Here is a 20550-nt window from a genome sequence, read left to right as displayed (position 1 = left end):
GAGTATGTAAGTATACTTAGCAAAGATTTTCATCTTATGATGAAATCATATGTTAACATCATATGTTAAAACTTAATTTTCTCCAACATTTTTTTTTGAAGGGCATATTTTAGGGGGAAAAAAATCTTTCCAAGTCTAAAAACTTCTTGAGGTCTGCCAGACAAACTCCATAGCAGACTTCTTAAGAAAAAGGTGCTTTCATTATCTAGAACTGGCTAACTGGTTACAATTACTACTGGCAAGCAATATGGGGGTGAATTGCTCTCCAAAGCATTTTTTAAGTCCTTAACCCTGCCCGAAGTAGGTTCTCCCAGTTCGGGGTTCATAGTTGATAAAGGAACCTGCTGAGCACTAAAACATGTTTGGGCTTGTGCATATAACTGGGGATAGTAAGCTCTGTTCCTCAGATTCCCAAAATAGAGTTATTATTGGGAATAAAACTGGCAGCAGAAAGCTTAGGATTTAAGTTCATGAATTTGTTGCTGACCATCTGCTTCGTGCAAGTTTCAGTTACAAAAGAACATTCGTTATTGTCAGGAGAACAAGACAGACCTTTGTCCCTGTCCTCACAGAGCCTGCGGTCTAGCTGGGGAAACAAATAACTATAATACCGGCAGATAAAGGTTTGGAGAATTAAAATCAAGATTCTAGGAACACACTGCAAAGGATACCCCTTAGTTCGGGAAGGTCAGGTAAGGCTTCCTAGGAGAAAGGGCCTCTCAAGTCAGATCTGAAAAGTGAAGGAGTCTGGCAAGGTGGGGTGGGGTTATTTAAGGCAGAGAAATAGTATGTGCAGAGGCCTTAAGCAACAAAGAAGAATGTGGTCTGTATGTATAGGAGCAGAAGGAAAGTCAGCTTGGCTGAAATGGCGAGGTAAGCTCTTGAAGAACCTGATAAGGCCTTTTTATGATATTTGGATTTTGCCCCCAGGATAATGGGATCAGGGAGTGAGGTGCTCAGTTTTGTATTTCGTAAGGATCCCACTGAGGATTCCTGACACTTAGAGACCAAGGAAATGAGCATTTCTCACACTCAGCAGAAAATGATCAGGTCCCCTCTATACCCAAGGGTAAAGGTACAAGGTTCTTCATGCAACCTATTTCCTGTAGCACCACTGAGATGTTACCATGTGACCCAAGAAAGCAGAGGGGCTATGCGCTCAGCCTGCGAAGAAGACAGATGACTCAAATTCAAACTCTAGCTCTATCATGTTCTATCCAACACTTTTAACTTTGGGCAAGTCCTGAAACCCTCTACATCTCAAAGTGGACTTGACAATAGTTACCTCGTAAGGCTGCTGCGCAGATGAAGCTCTACATGTGAGCCAGTAAGACAGCAGCTACCATAATGCTCTTCAGTCTTAGTCATTATCATCCCAGGTATGCCAGTCAACCCGCCGCAAGCATTAAGAACCACTGCTTTAGACTACGTTAAATGTTTTCAAGCCACATAAACACCTTCTTTAGAAGCCATCTAATTTCTTTAGGAAAAGTAGCTTACACAAATAAATCTTTGTCTTTAATACTTACCAGTTGTCCATTTGAATATTTTAACATTGAAATGGGATAAGATAACACCATTATTTAAAAATAAGCTTTATTTCGATCTTGGGGCCTTATGTTCTATTCAGACAAAGATCTGCTGTCCTAAGTGAAGTTTCTAGGACTATTTGCAGGTAAACTTCAGAATCAGAGTGTAGTTAGAAATCAGACTGCCTAACTAAATTTCTATGGCCATGAGTCTAAAGGAATTTGAATAAATCCTTGTATCTAATAATCAGATCACAGAAAATTCAAACAAAAAGCATTTAGGCCTAAAGACAGACATGGAGAGGACCAAAGAACCAGTCGTGGATTCACCATGAAACTTAAAACCCCCCTCTATCCAGCAGCCTCCTTGCTGCTCTATTTGTGAGATGTAAATGCTAAGTCCCTGTCCAGAAATCTGAGGAATTACACATTTTACAAGAGAACACAGACTACAAGTCAAGACATAATGCCAAAGGTTAATTAAAATTAACTAAAAAGGGGCACCTGGGTGGCTCAGTCATTAAGCGTCTGCCTTCGGTTCAGGTCATGTTCCCAGGGTCCTGAGATCGAGCCCCACATCAGGCTCCCCGCTCAGCAGGAAGCCTGCTTCTCTCTCTTCCACTCCCCCTGCTTGTATTCCCTCTCTCGTTGTGTCTCTCTCTGTCAAATAAATAAATAAAATCTTTTTAAAAAAATTAAAAATATTTGTGTCACTCACCACTAATACTGCAGACAGGATATTAAAATCGTTGCAGAGCTGATTGAGTTGGGGTCCAAGACCACTCCCAGTTCAATGATCAGGAGAACTCCCAGGACCCTGCCTATAGTCCTACTCATGGCTATGATTTGCATGAGGATAGCAAGAGGATACAAATCAGCAAAGGGAAAAGGCCCCCCATGGGATAAAGTCCAGAGGCAATCAGGAGCAAGCTTCCAAGGGTCCTGTCCCAGGGGAATTACACAGGTTGTGCTTAATTTCCCAGCACTGAGTTGTGACAGCACCTGTGAAATACAGTCTAGCCGGGAAGCTCATTAGTGACTCAGCATCTGGGGTTTCTTTGGGGCTGGTCACACAGAAACCTGCCATTGGGCATATACCCAAATTCCATACTCCTGGAATGCAAGCAGGTATTCAACAGAAACTGTCTTGTTTGCTCAGCTGAGGCACAGTGAGCTACACTAACGAGGGAACCCTCCCCAAATCTAAGTTCCCAGATGCCAGCCAAGGGCCAAGGTTGCAAGCAGGCCTTTCAAAAAGAGCAGTCTCAGGCCTGCTGTGTGAACTCATATTTGCATACTGTCCTATTTCAATTAGCAATATGAGACCAAATTAAGGAGAAAAGTCTTACTTTTAGCAGGTCACTCAGGTACATCATGAGCCTGAGAAGCACTCTTATCCTATGTATTTTCAGTATTTAAAATGTAGCATTTTTAACGTGGACAACCATGGTCTTAAATTACATAATAGAAGATTTAAGATTTTTTTTGTACAGTAAAAAAAAAAAAAGCTGCCTTCTAGTCCTATTTACTTTTCTGAGCATCTTCTTTTATAAAATACCACTGAAAATTCTGAACAAAAAGTGTTCCTAAACTGAAACTACTCTCAGAAACCATTTAGCCTAGCAGATTGGTGATAAAATTCAGGCCCAGATAACAGCTACCCTCACAAGTTTCTAGCAGGAATGGAGTAAGAAAAACTCCCTCTGGGAAGCAATTTGACAAGGTATCTTATCAAAATTATACATATACCTTATGACCTACAATTCTGCTCTGCAAATGTATACACATATAATTGTGTACATGCAGAATAACCTATGTACAAAGTTATTTATTGCGGCATTGTTTAAGAGCAAAGGACTGGCCACAACCCAAACGTCCATCAATAGGTCACTATTTAAATTGTGGTACATCCATACAATGGACTACTCTGTAACTGTTGAGGAAAAAAAAAAAAGAATGAGGAAGCTCTCTTAGTACTGATTTGTTAAACTGTCCTACATATATTCGGAGACAAACATACATTACACAGAAGTACAGTTTACTATCTTTTACCTTATGAAAAGAGCAAATATGAATATAAATTGTGTATAGAGAAACTCTGGAAGGATGCATCAGACACAGATAACAGAGGCTGGCAGAGGGTAATGGAGGCAGAATTTGGACATTATCTGTGAACCTAAAAAATGTATTAAAAGGACATACTTGACAGGTGATGTTTCTTTCTCTTCTAAGGCCAGGTTATATTAAGCCGGAACCTTTTTGATGTGTGGATCATTTTACTAGGCTTCTGTATTTCTGCGTGGTTAAACGAGAGCATAAGATCGCTTTATCTTACTTTCCAGATCGGGTTTCCACGCTCTTCCTTTTTGACGAGTCTGCCTGTCAGCTGGAAGGGGGTTTCCCCAGGACACCTGACAGTGAATAAAGTTCTCTGTGCCTCCCTTTGCCCATTTGCCTGCTGGGGAAATTTGGGAGATTCTTAAAAGCTCCATTTCTGAAAGCAGGGATTTTGTTTTGTTCACTGCCTTATTCGCAACACTGAACAGAGCGCCTGGCACACAGAAATTGCTCAGTAAGTATTTGTTGAATAAATGAGTTCTTTTCTTCATCCAGCTTCAATGGTACAGACACTACCAGACAAAGAGGGAGATATCACTGGGGTCAAATATTCAGAAATTGCTGTCATTCCTAGTATCGGCTCTATATAGGCATTCTAATCTGAGCAACATTCCTAGAATTATTTTGAATTTTACAGAAGACAAACAAATAAGCCTATAGAATGCTGTGCTGAACAATGACTCTTAAATAGTCATAAACATTTATTTTTAATTAACTTGGGATTACAAGACCCTGGAGTCCATCTTAGGGCTTAAATCTTTTTAGGCAAACACCACACTAATTAGTAATGATCAAAAAAGAATGGCTTTTAGAAGAGTCAAATGAGCCCCCAGTCATAAGGTGCCCATAAGCTGTATAGAAGAGAAAATATTTTGCATTAAAAATGTAACTGCTGGGGCGCCTGGGTGGTGAGGTCGTTTAAGCCTCATACTCTCAGTTTTGGCTCAGGTCCTGATCTCAAGATTGTGAGATCGAGCCCCACATGGGGCTCCACACTCAGCACGGAGTCTGCTTAAGTTTCTCTCTCCTTCTGTTCCTCCCCCTACTTGCGCTCTCTTTAAAATAAGTGAATAAATATTTTTTAAAAATGTAACTCTTTATTTAAGAAAATTATCCTTCAAATTAAATTCAAATTAGTCTAGATAGCAAAAAGAATTGCAAATTGTCCATCCTAAAAGAGAAAACTTCCTTCTCAGTGGGCACAGAATGGGTATAACTACCACACCTTTTAAACCTTGGTTTTTAAATAACTATAAAAACCAAATAACTTTGCTAGTAATAATTTTAGTAATGTGGCCAAATAGGTGCACAGCTGACAGATGTTTCTTTGAAGATTTTTAGTGCCACAAACTTTTCTTAAGGCATGGGTGAGTCAGTTCCTGAGGGCTGTTTTTTGGCAGTACCACAGAGGGGTTAGGTGGTTTTGGTGTTACCTCTAGTTCTCTTACTGCCATTTAAGGCAACAATCCAATGAGTGAGGAAACATCCACTCACCTGGATCAGCATGAAATCTAAGACTCCTGAGGAAATTCTCAGTTAAGGAATTAATGGAATGTCTTAACTGAAAAGGGAAGATAGCAGAGAAGTTGCAGGACAACTGGTAGGTGACCAACCTTTAGCTGATGCAAATCACACTCATGACCCAGCAGCAGGAAGCACCGAACCTTGTGGGTGCAGATGGGAGCACACCGAACCCAACCTTGGTTCTCCTACCAGTCAACACTGCCTGTCTTGTAGCAGACCCTTTCTGCAAAGAGTGGTATGGGGCCGAGCATGACAGCTCCAAAAGATGGAGAAAGTGAGAGGTTCAATAAGAAAGATGCTTTGTTCTTACATGTTTTGTTGGTTTTCTGGAGATGGAGGTGAAATGAAGAGCTAATCCTGTCCTCCTGGAAGTGTCACAAGGAAAACACGGACTCTACCAGGTACCGGCATTTGAGGAACCCGGCCATTCATTCGGCTGCCACTGACTTAATACACAACCAGACCCTGTTCAGAGGTGGAGCAGTGAAGGTGGGCGGATTCCTGACCCTCACGATGCTCACATTCTAATGTGGAAACAAGTAGATAAACAAGAAGACTGTGAGAAATGCCACCGAGAGAGGTCAATCAGCGTCAGAGCAAGGCTGGTGCGGCTCATGTAGGGAGTGGTCAGGGGTGCTGAGGGGAGGCCACTTAGGACAATAACGGTGGGGGAGGTGGAGGAGCAGGGAGCCAGGGAAGAAGAGCACTCTCGGCCAAAGGAGCAGCTGGTTCAAAAGCCCTGAGGCAGGAAGGTGCCAGGCAGGTTTGAAGAATGGAAAGGCAGGCATTGGTGAAGACTGTGATCAGAGGAGTAGTGAAGGCCGGGGGCAAAGGCCCGGGCGCTGAGGGCTCTGCAGGTCAGGTGGATGGACTGCCCGCACACACAGCAGAGTTCAGCGTCCCGGAAGCCCAGGCTGCTATGAGGTGTCCACTCTGTCACTTCCTAAGACAATGCTGGAAGATTCTCTCTGAAATACAGCCGCTGCAATCTTTTCATGGAGTTTTTTAAAAGACTTTAACTGTTTATAACTTGGTATTAATAATAGTAATAATATATTCAGCTTACAGATTTTTTTTCAATTACATAGCTAACATGGTGCCTTTCATCTAGTCAAACTCAGAATGTGTCCCCTTGTCAAAAAGAATGGGTAAGAGCGGGTGAGTGGTAGAATGCAAATTCATGCTTACTACGCCAAAAACTCTCTCTTTTTTTTTTTTTAAGATTCTTTTATTTATTTATTTGTTAGAGAGAGCGTGGGCGAGAGAGAGGAAGCAAGGGTACAAGCAGGGGGAGCTGCAGGCAGAGGGAGAAGCAGGCTCCCCGCTGAGCAAGAAGCCCGATGCGGGACTGGATCCCAGGGCACTGAGATCACGACCCAAGCCAAAGGCAGACGCTTAACCGACTGAGCCACCCAGGCATCCCACTACGCCAAAAACTTTTACGTATACATCCTAATGTCGTGTCATGCTAAGAAAGGACCCATTTAAAAATCACAGAAGGTCATGATTGATTTTAATTTGAAATATATGTACCATGCATAACTTCATAAAGGAATCAAGTACATGATATAACATATGGAAAAAAATGCTACTCTAAGAAGAGTAATGTAGAACCAGAGCCAGGTGAATACAGACCAGGGGTTCTCGGTCACAAGCTACAGTGGAAGAGGGAGGGGTCCCACCTGTGACTGAAGATTGTCCCACCTGCTCCAGGTAGGGAATCACTGCTAAGGTAGCTCAGCTGGGAGGTGGGGATGGACATTCAGCACCTGTGTGACTCCAGGAATGGTACTTAATCTCTTTGTGCCTCAGGTTCCTCATCTATAAATGGGAATAACAACAGTACAAACTCCGCAGGGTCCTCAAGAGGACTGAAGAGATTAATATTTATAATGCGTTCAGAAATAGCACCTGGCATATTGTGCACTATTGTTGAGTAACTAAAATAGAGAAAGACAAGGAGTAATAGAATGTACTAAGTCTTACAACGTGACAAAAACCGGCACTGAGCTGGCTGCATAGTTGGCTCATTTCCTTCGTACAGGGCAAAGCAAAAGAAGAAACAACATTTCCTAAGCTCAGACAGAGAAAGTGTATGTATCTCCGTACCCGGATTTGGGAGAAAGAGGAGTGGGGAACTTGGTTTTGTTCTCCAAGGGACACAGCTCAAGAAATATGCTCGCAAGGGGTCTGTACACAGGAGGCGGGCCTTAAGCAACAGCACAGACCAGGCAGACCATCGTATGACGTCATCCGATGGTTTTTTCAGGGTGTCCCTCAATACATTCTGAAGCGTAACTCTCTCGAGTTTCTCTGGTAGGAAGCCAAGGCAATGTGATACAAATAAGCAGCTTTGACGGTCTGGCTCACTTCAGGGATTCAACTGCACCAGAAATTCCTCCTGCACCTGCATTTCCTTCAGCCATGCTTCTGATAAGAGCTAAGGAGAAGACAGCTCCAGATTTGTAAAACAAATTCTCCAACATCAGGAGATGGACAAAATGCAGCCACATAAAAAAAAAACCTAAGTAACCTGATGCATTGAAAGCAACTTTCCCCAGAAGCATCTGTTTTTAAGTCTAATGGACTTGAGAGTTGTTGTCTGGCAAAGAACAGCCATAAAATCGTTTTGGGGGATTAAACAATTTAAAAGAATATTGCTTTTGTCATACTCATCTCAGGCTCTACCTAGCAGTAAAACATGGAGAGTTTCCAAATGACAAAAACCACTGTGGTTAAGATGCATTTTATTGTAAGTTGGAATGTAGAATATAAATTGGAAAAGAGGTGAATTTTTATTTTATTAGAGAGCAAATCTTAGCTAGAAAAGGACCTCTGTTGCTCCAGATACTCCCGTCCTCTAAACAGAAGACGCAGTACCACTGAACTTCCATGGTTATTCCACAAGTCCTACAAAGAAGATGGCGTCCCCGTGGTTTGTCAACCTTTTTTATTCCAGCAGGCAAAGTATGTTGTTCTTAAGGCTAATTATTTAAGAATTTTTCTTCAGTGTTCATCTTCAAATTGTTAATCAACTATAGCAGTATATTTTCACGTTAATACTTGTGAGGTATTGTTAAGCCACCGAAGAAAGCTGTTTGATGAATTCACGTGCAGTTCACCGGCAAGGGAGAGCCAGGGACAGCATGTATTAACTAATCCCTAGGTATGCTTGGACAGGCCTCATTTCCTCACAGAAGGCTTTCTTCATTCCTCCAGGCTGCATTAGGGTCCCCTTCACCAAAGCCACATTATCCGCTTTCTCCATCATAACAGTTTGATAAGTATAATTATGTAGTCAATTGTTAGCAAAGACTTACTTGTCTCTTTTCTGTACACTCCATGAGGGAAGGGACCATATCTGTCAGGTTTTCTGCTGTCTCCCCGGCACACAAGTCAATGGGTATTTGTTCACGGCCTAATTCCCTCTTTATAAGACAGTGAGCTGTGTTCCTAAAGAGTCCCACGTAAGCTCTTTACAAGTCAGATAAGGAAGTCACTGAAGTAATGCTATAGAGGGCAGGGGAGAGGGAAAGCATTGTAATATTATAAAACTGACAAATTTGATGCCTTGAGTATTTTCAGAAGCAGAGTCTTTGTATGTACATATGGCAGATATGAATGAGAGTGTGAAGGAGAAAAGGAGGAATAGGAATGACCCCCCAATTTAAATGGGTACTTTAAAATTATGTTATGAGAACTCAAATAGTGTTTTCTAATTATAGACTCTTAAATTTAAAATATCTTGAAAGGTCACTCTGTACTTCCCTTTGCCTAATACAGACTGCATTCAAAATATCCCAGAAATAGGAGTAAATTTTTTTTTTTTTTTTTAAAGCTAGAGGGAAAGGTTGAACAACAGATTAAAAAGCCCTGTGTCTGCTTTCTATAGTTTTTCTGTTAGGTCTTCCACAAATGTAGTTCACAAATCTGGCAATCTAGTCCTTTCCTTCATGACACAAAGGTATTACTGTTCTAGCCAAACTCCTCAACAACTTAAGAGTAAAAGTCATAAGAAATGACAAGATACAACAGTGAAACTTATAACCCTTTTGTACTTTAATACTGAAAGTGAGAAAGTGTTTAACCTTACTGGTAAGCAAAGAAACCCAAATCAAAGTGAGAGGTCATGTTTTCACATATTAAGTTGGCTAAAAAACAAACCAAATCATCAAACTCCTCTCCAGGACTACTGTAAAACATTTCTTCTATTTTACAAACAACCTAAGAATGTGAACAAAGATTCAGCTCTGAGCCTATAACATTGTTGACAATAGTAAGAAGCTAGAAATAACTAAGTGTCCAACAACAGAGGATTGCTTAAATACACTGTGTTGGATGGACACAATGGAATACGAAATACTTCCTTACCGTGTTTAGTGGGGAGTGACAAGAGGTTCATGATACATTCAAGAGTACAAACCAGCAATATGTGTATGACCCTATTTATCCTGTAAAGTTGCATGTGTAAACACAATGCTGGAAAGATAATGCAAAATAGTAACAGGTGACAGATTATGTGACTTAAACCTTCCTTCTTATCCAGGTTTAAATGTTTCTAAAATAAACACGAGTTGTTGTTATAATTAAAAAGTTAGAGAAAAGATGAGGCTAAAATCCCAACACAAATTTCCAAATGTCAGTTACCATATTAACAGTCTCTAAAAAAACATTTACCATAAGCACAAAGTCTGTTTAATATCATTATGTACTAAGGATAAAAATAATAAACCCTATTTTTCATTTTGGTCACTGTGTGTGGTAAGCAAATAAAAACACTCTGTCCTGGAAACTTAAAAGTTTTCATTTTAGCAAGATGCCATTTGTGGTAATGTACCACCAAGTAGCAAAGAGGTCAGCCTCTCTGGTTAAATATGGTATAATTATAGTTCATAAAATTAAAGCAAAATGTACATATGTACATAGTACATAAAGCAAAATGTACTATGATTACTCTGGCTCAAACAAAATCTTGTCTTTTAAAATAAAAATGAAGCTAGAAGTAAAAATGAAATGAGACATGAATAAATATGAACTAAGATGGAAACAAATTTGGGAGGGGGTTGTTACTAGTAAGAGGCTGCCAGAGAGAGTTCACCTCTGGTCAGGGAGAGAGTACATTTGTTGGAGGCAGAGTAGCTCCTCAGGATACACGTAAGTATTATAATCAAAACCACCAGGATCCAACAGTGTCCTCCTGTACATACCTGAGTAGCTTAACAGAATGAGCACACTAGCTACACCTGAGTTGTTTATCCAGCGTTAAACTGTGCAAACCCTCCATCTCTTGCTCAGGAATCTCCTTCAGATTCCCAGTCATTCCAGTCTCTTGGATCTGGGACCATTTCCTCCAGTTTTTATTTTTCTCTCCTATTCTTTTGTTGTCCTTGCTCTTTTTTTTTTTATTTTAAGATTTTATTTATCTAAGAGAGGGAGAGACAGCGAGAGAGGGAACACAAACAGGGGGAGAGGGAGAGGGAGAAGCAGGCTTCCCGCGGAGCAGGGAGCCCGACGTGGGGCTTGATCCCGGGACCCTGGGATCATGACCTGAGCCGAAGGCAGATGCCTAACGAGTGAGCCACCCAGGCACCCCTGTTGTCCTTGCTCTTAAGATTTCTAAGAGGTGGTTCACTCTAGCTTCCTCACGAGTTATCAGCAGTTTGCTTCTCTTGTGAGAAACTTGGTTTTAAAAACGAATAACTTATACTTCCTTCAACTCGTTTATAAAGAGTTTACCTGGTTTACCTTGTGCATCCTTGCCCATCTCTCAGTCTCATCCAACAGGTTTCCAACATTCCTTCCAAACAATGCTAGGGCAAATTACAGACCAGCATATTTACATAAGCCTTATTTCACACAGCCAACATCTTTTAAGGTATTTATTTATTTTGAGGGAGAGAGAGCAAGGAGACCAGGGAGAGAGGGAGAATCGCAAGCTGACTCCATGCTGAGCACAGAACCTGAGGCAGGGCTCCATCCCAGGATCCTGAGATCATGACCTGAGCTGAAACCAAGAGTCAGACATTTAAGGACACTTAACCGACTGAGTCACCCAGGCGCCCCGAGATGTTCTTTTAAGTATCAGATGAAGGATGATGTTCAGAGAACAAAAGGAGAGCCAAGAAAGTAAACTCTCAGGACTCCAAAGAGTTGTTTTGTGTCCAAATAGAACAACTAAAGTACCAGGAATAACTGGAAAAGAAGAAGAAGAAAGAAGGAAGTGAAATGAGGGGCTGGCTAATAGAACTTTTTGTAACTGAATCTTGAGCAAGATAAAGGAAGATGAAGCAAATCACCCAGAGATCTGGCATGATGAACACATTTTGGGGGTAGGGGCCAGAGCTGAGCATTTAGATGGAAACCAGAAGTCCCGGTGGTGGAAGCTGAGGCACCACCCAGGCTCTAATGAGCTGTCACCAAATGGGATGGTGATGCTGACCAAATAAGCAAGTCAGCCACATGCTTTTACCTTGAGCTTCTAAGTCATGTGTGGTCAGAGGTTACACCTCAGGCACAAAAAGTAAAAGTTGGAGTAAACATGAATGTCATCATTAGTGACCATGCTTCTCTCTCTCTTGCTTTCAGAGTACTATCTATAGCTTGGACACCTTGGATGCCACCTTGACCTTAGCATATGCCATCTTCAAGAGAAGGATGAGGTTCAGCACATGGAAAAAGAACTCCAGATTCACCTGCCCCCATCTCCCTACAGTGTCTAAAGCTTGCTACAGGGAAAAGTAAAGAATAATTCTTAACTTATCCTTGCAGAAAGGTTTACAGATAGCATATAATCCCAGTTTTCCATCACATCTCTAAACAAACAAAATGTACAAAAGAAATGCACACATGTGTACTCTCTCCAGTCAAGATATACCCATTCACTTTTCACGGTACTTTGGTTAAACTATAATAGTGTATTAGTGGGTGAGCCACTCTCTAATTGTCAGCCGTAGGAAATATGATGAAAATAAGGAGCAAAGGGGATTCCTAGGGGAAACATCATGGGTAAAAAATATTTCATTCCAATTAGGAGATCTGGCTTTAATCTGGATTCTGATATTGCTAATTGTGATCTTTAAAAAGTCACTTTAACAGGTCCAGCAGGCAGAAAATCAGTAAGGACATAGTTGAACCCAACAATAAAAATCAGTCAACTGGGGCGGCACCTGGGAGGCTCAGTTGGTTAAACATCTGACTCCTGATTTCGGCTCAGATCATGATCTCAGGGTCATGAGATCGAGCCCGGGATCCTCCTTAAAATTCTCTCTCTCCCTCTGCCCCCTTCTTCCTGCCTGCACACGTGCACGCACATGTGCGTGCTCTGTCTCTCTCAAAACAAAACAATCAATCAACTAGATCAATTGACATATGTAGAGGACTTCATCAAAAACAGCAGAATACACATTCTTCTCAAGCTCACATGAACATTCACCGAGATAGACCATATCAGGCCATAAAACACACCTTAATAAATCTAAAGGAAATCAAACGGTGTCTTCTTTCTCAGACCACAGTGGAATTCAGCTAGAACTCAGTAACAAAGAGCAGGAAAATCCCAAAATAGGAGATTAAACAACGCACTTCGTAATTAACACACGGGTCAAGAGAAATTTTAAGAGAAATTTTAAAATATTTTGAACTAAATCAAAATAAAATCACAACTTATTAAAATTTTTGGGATACAACAAAAGCAGTACTTAGAGGGAAATCTATAGTAGCAAATACATATTTTGGAAAAGATATAAATCAATAAGCTAAGCTTATACCTTAAGAAACTAGCAAGAGAAGAGCAAATTAAATCCAAAGTAAAAGAAAATAATAAAAATGACAGCATAAATCAATGCAATTGAAAAGAAATTACTAGAGAAAAGTCAATGGAACCAAAAGCTGGTTCTTTGAAAAGATTACTAAATTTAGTCTCTAGGCAGGCTAAGAAAAAAGGGACAACACAAACTACTAATATCAGAAATTAAAGAGAGGACATCACTACAGCTTTTAAAGGGACAATAATGTAATACTATGAACAATTCTATGCCCTCAAATTTGATACCCTAGGTGAACTGGACCAATTACTTGAAAGATACAATCTGAGAAAACTCACATAAGAAACAGACCATCTGAATAAGCCTGTATCTATTAAAGAAATTGAATCAATAACATTCCAAGATACAAAGCACCTGGCCCGGATGGCATCGTGGGTAAATTCTACCAAACATTTAAGGAAGAAACTACACCAATCCTCTACAATCTCTTTTGGAAGACAGAAGCAAAGGGAGGACTTTGTAACTCACTCTATGAGGCCAGCATTACTGTAACACCAAAACCAGACAAAGACATTAAAACTACAGACCACCAATATCTCTCATCACGAACAAAGATGAAAAGAATCCTCAACAAAATATTAGCAAATTTAATCCAACAATGTAAAAAAAAAAAACAATTACACACCATAACTATGATTTATACCAGGCATGCAAAGCTAATTAAACATTAAAAAATCAATAATGTAATCTATCACATCAAGAGGCTAAAGAAGAAAAATCTCATGATCATATCAATAGACGCAGAAAGAGTATTTGACAAAATCCAGCTTTCATTCCTCATAAAAACTCTCAGTTAAGAATAGAAGGAAATTTCCTCAACCTGGTAAAGAATATCTACAAATGGTCGCCTGGGTTGGCTCAGCTGGTTAAGCAGCCGACTCTTGATTGTTGCTCAGGTCATGATCTCAGGGTTGTGAAATTGAGTCCCATGTCGGGCTCTGTGTTCAGCGTGGAGTCTGCTTGGGATTCCTTCACCCCCTCTCACTCTGCCCCTCCCCCCCCACTTGTACACTCTTTCTCTAAAATAAATAAGTCTTAAAAAAAAAAAAAACTTCAGTGAGTGCCAGGAGTTAGGGCCAGGGAATGAAAAGGTGAAGTACTGGGAATTTTTAGGGCAGTGTAACTATTTTATATGATACCATAATGTAATACATGTAATTACACATTTTTCAAACTCCATAGAATACATAGCACAAAGAGTGAACTCTAATGCAAACTATGGATTTTAGTTAATAATAACGTGTCAGTATTGGCTCATCGATGATAACAAATGTATGACACTGAAGCAAGATGTTAATGATAGGGAAAACTGGCGGGGAGGGGGCCCAACATATGGGAACTCTGCAATTTCTGCTTTTTCTGTAAACCTAAAACTGCTCCAAAAAATAAAGCCTATTAATTAAAAAAAGTACTTCTCAAATTTACTTATAAACTCATTCACATTTAAGACAGTGATAATTTTTTCAAAAATAAAACTCCAAATACTGTGATTTAAGCTGCAAAGCAATATTCCAACATTAATGGCAAAAACAGCCCTGGTTATGTCCTTCAAGAACAAAGACAATTTGCTCAAACACACCGCTGATCTAAATTTGCCTTATAATTCAAAAGCCCTTAAGCCTTCTAAATGTAGAGAGCGTTCTAAACACTACTTAATGTTGACGAAGAGACCTCTGTGGTCAGAGCAGTACCCCATTTTGTGGTAGAACATGTTTAGATCTGTAACTACATCACTGCCCCCCACAGGTTTTCATATTCCACATACATATCCATCCCAACCAACACGAAGGCTATGCTCTGTACACCAAATGGCAGGACACATCTCATCCCTGCTGAAATTAAAGGCCTCATTCAGTGCAGCCTATGCACACAGAGGGAGGCGTGCCATTTGCAAAACTGTCCCCAGATGAAACCACATCTAAAAGAAGACTTGTTTTGCTTCCAACAGGACATCTAAGACATCCCTTAAGAACATTCTTGTAGCCAAACGCTCACGTTAATGGAGCCCCCTAACGGAAGAGTTCCCAAGCTGCGTTTGCCTCTAGCAACCGTCTACCAAGAACCTTCCATCAATTAAGATGTGGCTGACATGAAGCATATCTGCCAATAAGACGGAAATGTGACTACAGAAATAGTGGCCAGGTCCAAAAGATATTTTTCTGCCATTTGCAAAATTCCATGTAAGTTGTATACTGTGATCTTAAATTAAACATGTCAATTTCAATCAAGCCTTCTTAAGGCTTCTATGAATTACATTGTCAGTTCACAACTGCACATGGAATCTGGTTACCCTGAATGCCTTTTGTAAAGTAGAACCCTACTGCACGATGATTTTACTCTTTAGTCCTAACCCAGAGGGTGTGGGACCTTGGAACCTCTTCCTGTGAAAGCAGCCTCGGGATGGAGGCTGACTCTAAGGAGTCTGGGCCTCATACTTCCGTTTCCAATGTCCTGTAGCTGGCCACCCTCAGCTCATTCCGCTTCTCATTGACAACCGTGTCCATGGCAATTCACAGCTGACACCACATCACTTCCACTACTTCCGTTTCCAGACATAATATTTAGAAACTATTAGTAACACGTATGGTTTATAAACAAATATTTAATAATAAAGGTGGCTCATCAGACAGCTATATTTGCTAAATTCTGGCTGGGTTTAAAGACTCAATCCAAATTCTTTGTAGAAGATAATCAAATCTCATTTGAATGAATAAAAATGTTTTTGAAGACAAATGATTCAAAAAGGCATTTTGTCAATAGTTCTTTTGTTTGTTTCATGTTGGAAGGAATCAAAGGGTTCTTAGAATTAAAAAATAGGTAATTAATTACTTGGATAAAAAAGTATGTATCCAACCCTGATTGTTTCACAAATGGCATTTCAGAAGCACGGTGCAAGTACATCATTTAAAACAAACATGCAGGGCGCCTGGGTGGCTCAGTTGGTTAAGCGACTGCCTTCAGCTCAGGTCATGATCCTGGAGTCCCAGGATCGAGTCCCGCATCAGGCTCCCTGCTAAGCAGGGAGTCTGCTTCTCCCTTTGACCCTCTTCTTCCCTCTCGTGCTCTCTATCTCTCATTCTCTCTCTCTCAAATAAATAAATAAAATCTTTAAAAAAAATAAATAAAATAAAACAAACAAGCAAATTCAGCTTCATTTTCTTAATGATGGCTGAGTAAGGTCAGGGCTCCACTGCTTGTGCAAATGGGGCAAAAAGAACAGAAATGAGGTTTAGGGACCGAAAGCATACATTACCTCTACTTTTCATCTTTTCCACTTTACCCTTTGGAAAGATTTTATAAATTACATCCATCTGGCTGTAGTTTCATAATTTTCCTACTTCTCGCTCACCTACTAAAGGTGATGGGCTTGTCAAGAAGGTAAACAAAACAACTAAAAAGCAAGATTAGAAATGGTTGGGGGGAAGAGTAGACTTGGATCATACCACTGAATAGAAATCTTGAAAAAAATTAAAATCTGTATGTGACTGGTGGTGGATGAAGATACAGTAAAAGGAAGTAATCACTGCAAAATTTAGAAGTCTGTGTCATCCACTGAGCCTACCTCCAAAATTCACTGAGGCACAGGAGGAAATTACAAGACCGGTCATTAAAACAGGTACACCTTTCTCCAGTTTCCACGACTGTTGGCCAGATTAACTAGAACAAGCTTGATCTAAATTTCTCTCTCTCACATACATGATACAGAGAAAGAGCCAGACTAGAGGTTCCATCACCTAATTTCAGATATATTCCCTGCATTTCTCCTAACCTTATATATTACATGAAGTATCTCGATAAACCCATGTCCTATAGACACGTATAATCCCAACCTTAATGACAAAAGAATCTGAGTGGTAAAGAATAGTTACATCACCCCCTTAATTTCCTTCTCTTAAAAAGCTTACTGGTATCCTATATCTTTAGTTCACTTTTCTCTTAAGTTCTTGTAGAGCTGCCTTTTCGACAGATATGCTGCCTTGGAAACACAGAAGTGATCACTAACCAAATTTTCCTTTTCATCCCTCTACACAGCACCCTTCTCATGATCTTTATCGTGTTTTAGAAAAGTATCTGAAGAATCTGCCAACTTAATCTCCCTAGGTGCGACTGCAACTTTGCGCACATGCAAATCTTCAGGCTGTTAATTTAATAAAACTTGGACTTCTCCTGATGATCACCATCTTCCTGAATCTGCTCCTTACCAAGAGTGTCCTGGAAATGGCACCAAAGTGGATTAAAAAGACTGATTAATCCCAGCCTTCCTAGTAATCTTTGTTTCTTCATCTAAATAGAAAATTAGATGAAGTAGACCATTTAGGGTTTTTCATACTCTGCTTCAGATGCTTTTATTTTACTCTTCCCAAACTCATGAAAGATTAAAAAAAAAAAAGTCACGGTAAGTGGCACCCATTATTACTGTTGTCCCTACTGAAGACGGTCTCTGCCTCAAGAAACTTCAAATCCAGATGGAGATCCAAGGATACTATGTTAACTCAATGAAAGCCTATTTCTGACTGCCCTAAAATGCACCCCACAGACAATAACTCATAGAGTGTGCATTCTCATTGGTGAAAATTGGTGCTCTAAGGGTGGAAGAAATGGTTTGTGATCCTCCAAAGGGCATTAAAATTTCACAGGGGGAAGAGAATAGTTAGGAAAAAACTATTTAAAAAAGCCAATAATGAAAAAAAAAAAAAGGAGGGAGGTTGAGAAACACTGACAGAGGAACCCAGAGGGCACCTTATTTGCTACAACTGACTAAATGATCCAGAACAAATTATTTAACCCGAGTCCCACCTTGATAGAGCAACACCATCATAGGTTGCCCTCACTAACAACTACAAACGACTAGCATCTCCTCAGCCTTCGCTTCTCAACTTGAATCTTCCTTCCTCAAGGGGTGCTTTCCTGACCTAGAGAAGGTCTCCCCTCTTGTTCTCTCTCAGCACTACTGATCCACTTTCACAACTGGTGATTATATACTTGTTTCCTTGTTTTAATTGGATGGCTCCCACACTAGGTGGTAGGCTCCAAGAGGGAAGGGACCTTGTCTGTCTGTTTACAACAGCACACCCAGCCTGGCACAAAATGGCACTCTCTGCTTCTTGCCAAGCCCACCCCCCCTTCAACCAACTTGTATTCCCCTGACATACTGAAGGACATGCCAGCACCCTTCTTTAGAGATTAACGCTGAGAGCAATTCACTAACACTTTCTTTTCAAGCCACTTCAAGATCCCCTTGGCCCCAGAACATAAACTCCCAGAAATTTTCCCAAGGATCTTTGATCAATTATAAAAATTTTAATACAACTTCCAGAGATTTTACAATAATAAACTTGACACTAAGGGGGGATAGGTTAGGGAAGGAGTGTGCATATTTTTAAATGAAAGTTTGAATATCAAAATGGTACTTTTTACTCTTCAAGATATGTTAGGGAAGGAGTGTGCATATTTTTAAATGAAAGTTTGAATATCAAAATGGTACTTTTTACTCTTCAAGATATCCAAGATTTTAAAAGACCTTTCTTTTCTTATTCTAGGGGCTGTTGTCCTATCCTTGGGTGTATCAATAACTGAGCCACTAGACAACAGAATAGTCTAGGATATACACCCAATTCTACCACATGCAGGGGAAAAAAATCTAATGTGAACAGGCGAGCAGGTGAGCATTTGTATTGGACAGAGGGAAATCAAACGAGATATGAGAAGTCATTTCAAATCAGAACAGCTGTTTGGACATTAATCCCTGAACATAGCTCCTGTCCATTTAGGAGGAGCCAAGTCAGGCATTATTACAGTAAAATGAATTTCAGTGAAAATATAACATAATGGAATCATGAAGATGAGAAATTCATATACATATGTGTGTGTGTATGTTTATATGTATAAGTATATATGTGTCTTTCTATAGCATCAAGACTTTTTTTTAAATTTTTTTTAGCATCAAGACATTTGGCAAGTTCCAAACCATTAGTTGGAGGAAATAAAAGAAAACAATATATATACGTGTGTGTGTGTGTGTGTGTGTGTGGTGTGTGTGTGTGTGTGTGTACACGGGTGTATATAATCCACATATGTATATCCATCTATATCTAAAAATACGTACATATATGTTATCTGGATTAAAACAAAAATATATAAAATACTTCATTCCCTTAGTTTTCTATTAAATGTGGCCTTTAGGGGCACCTGGGTGGCTCAGTCAGTTAAGCATCGGGCTCTCGGTTTCAGCTCATGTCATGATATCAGGGTCCTGAAATTGAGCCCTGAGTCAGGCTCTGAGCTCAGTGAGGAGTCTGCTTGAGGATTCTCGTCCTCTTCCTCTTCCTTTGCCCCACCCCCCGCTCTCTCTCTCAAATAAATAAATCTTTTAAAATAAAAAAAATTAAAAAATAAATGTGGTCTTTAATTAGGGTGACCATATAATTTAACATCCTAACCAGACCAGTTCTGAGGGTGCAAGATAGCCTTACTAGTAATTACACCAGGACAACAGTTATACATTGGGGCTGTCCAGGGCAAATCAGGACACAGGATCACTTTAATTACAATAAAGTCAATGGAGGGGCCCCTGGATGGCACAGCTGGTTAAGCAACCAACTCTTGGTTTCTGCTCAGGTCCTGATCTCCGGGTTGTCAGATCAAGCCCGCATCAGGCTCTGAGCTCAGCTCAGCAAGGAGTCTGCTAAAAGTTTCTCTCTCCCTCTCCTTCTGCCCCTCCCCACACTTGCACGCGTTCTCTCTCTCAAGTAAATAAATCTTTTTTAAAGATTTCTTATTTATTCATTTGAGAGTGAGCAAGCAAGAGCATGAGCAGGGGGAAGGGGCAGAGGGAGAAGCAGGCTTGCTGCTCAGCAGGGAGCCCAATGAGGGACTCCACCCTAGGACCCTGAGATCATGACCTGAGCCGAAGGCAGACGCCTAACCGACTGAGCCACCCAGGTGCCCCTAAAATAAATAAATCTTAAAAAAAAAAAGTCCACGGAAAACTGTAAGATCTCATGAAATAAAAATCAGGTGAACAATATTAAAATGTGTATCCTTTAGTAAAGTTTTTTTAAAGGTTTTTTTATTTAACAAAAGGTTTTAAGAAATAAATTTTAAAAGATGACGTCCACAAAAAATTTGGTCTATATGGGACAACGTCCTACTAGACAAAGAATATAAACTAAGGAATGAATTGTAAAGTAGTAAACTAGGGAATTAATCTCTAAGAGAACCATCTAAAAGCATAAGCCAACCCCATACAGACATTTCTGCACCACAGTCTCTAGTACCACCTAGTTATTGTTACTGGGAAACATTTGCACAAAAAGATTTATATTCTCCTCTTGCCTCTATTCTTCCACCTAAAGGAATAATCCTCCATTATTAGCAAAGCACTTAGTATCTCCACAGCAACTAGGAGAATTGCGGTGTTGCAACGGGAGGATGACGAAGTGGAAAACAAAGTGATAGAAATAGTGTAGAAGAAAAAAATTCTCCCCACACAGCCCCGGTGGGAAAATAACCACACACACACACACACACACACACACACACACACACACACACAC

At 40.2% G+C, this 20550-nt stretch overlaps 1 protein-coding gene and 1 long non-coding RNA gene across 6 annotated transcripts in view; one reads left to right on the top strand and one right to left on the bottom strand.

Annotated features, from left to right (window-relative positions):
* LOC141372641 (uncharacterized) overlaps positions 1–4205 on the top strand; it is a 30078-nt gene extending 25873 nt beyond the window's left edge. The window contains exon 3 of the long non-coding RNA XR_012378003.1: positions 3872–4205. This is a non-coding gene — a long non-coding RNA (uncharacterized lncRNA). The remainder of the gene's footprint in view (positions 1–3871) is intronic.
* The window catches only part of SGMS2 (sphingomyelin synthase 2), an 83971-nt gene that overhangs the window by 49181 nt on the left and 14240 nt on the right, over positions 1–20550 (bottom strand). The window contains exon 1 of one of the 5 annotated variants that reach the window (XM_025873598.2): positions 1286–1357. The exons of the other annotated variants lie outside the window; for them this stretch is intronic. The gene's annotated coding sequence lies outside the window, so the exon portion shown is untranslated. Of the gene's footprint in view, positions 1–1285; positions 1358–20550 lie in introns of those variants that run through there. 5 annotated transcript variants of the gene reach the window in all.

Source organism: Callorhinus ursinus, unplaced genomic scaffold, assembly GCF_003265705.2.
Source record: "Callorhinus ursinus isolate GAN/ISIS: 27379988/994484 unplaced genomic scaffold, GSC_fseal_2.0 scaffold4, whole genome shotgun sequence".
Taxonomy (NCBI): Eukaryota; Metazoa; Chordata; class Mammalia; order Carnivora; family Otariidae; genus Callorhinus; species Callorhinus ursinus.
Note: the sequence above shows the minus strand (reverse complement) of the source record. Positions and strands in the feature narration are given on the sequence as shown.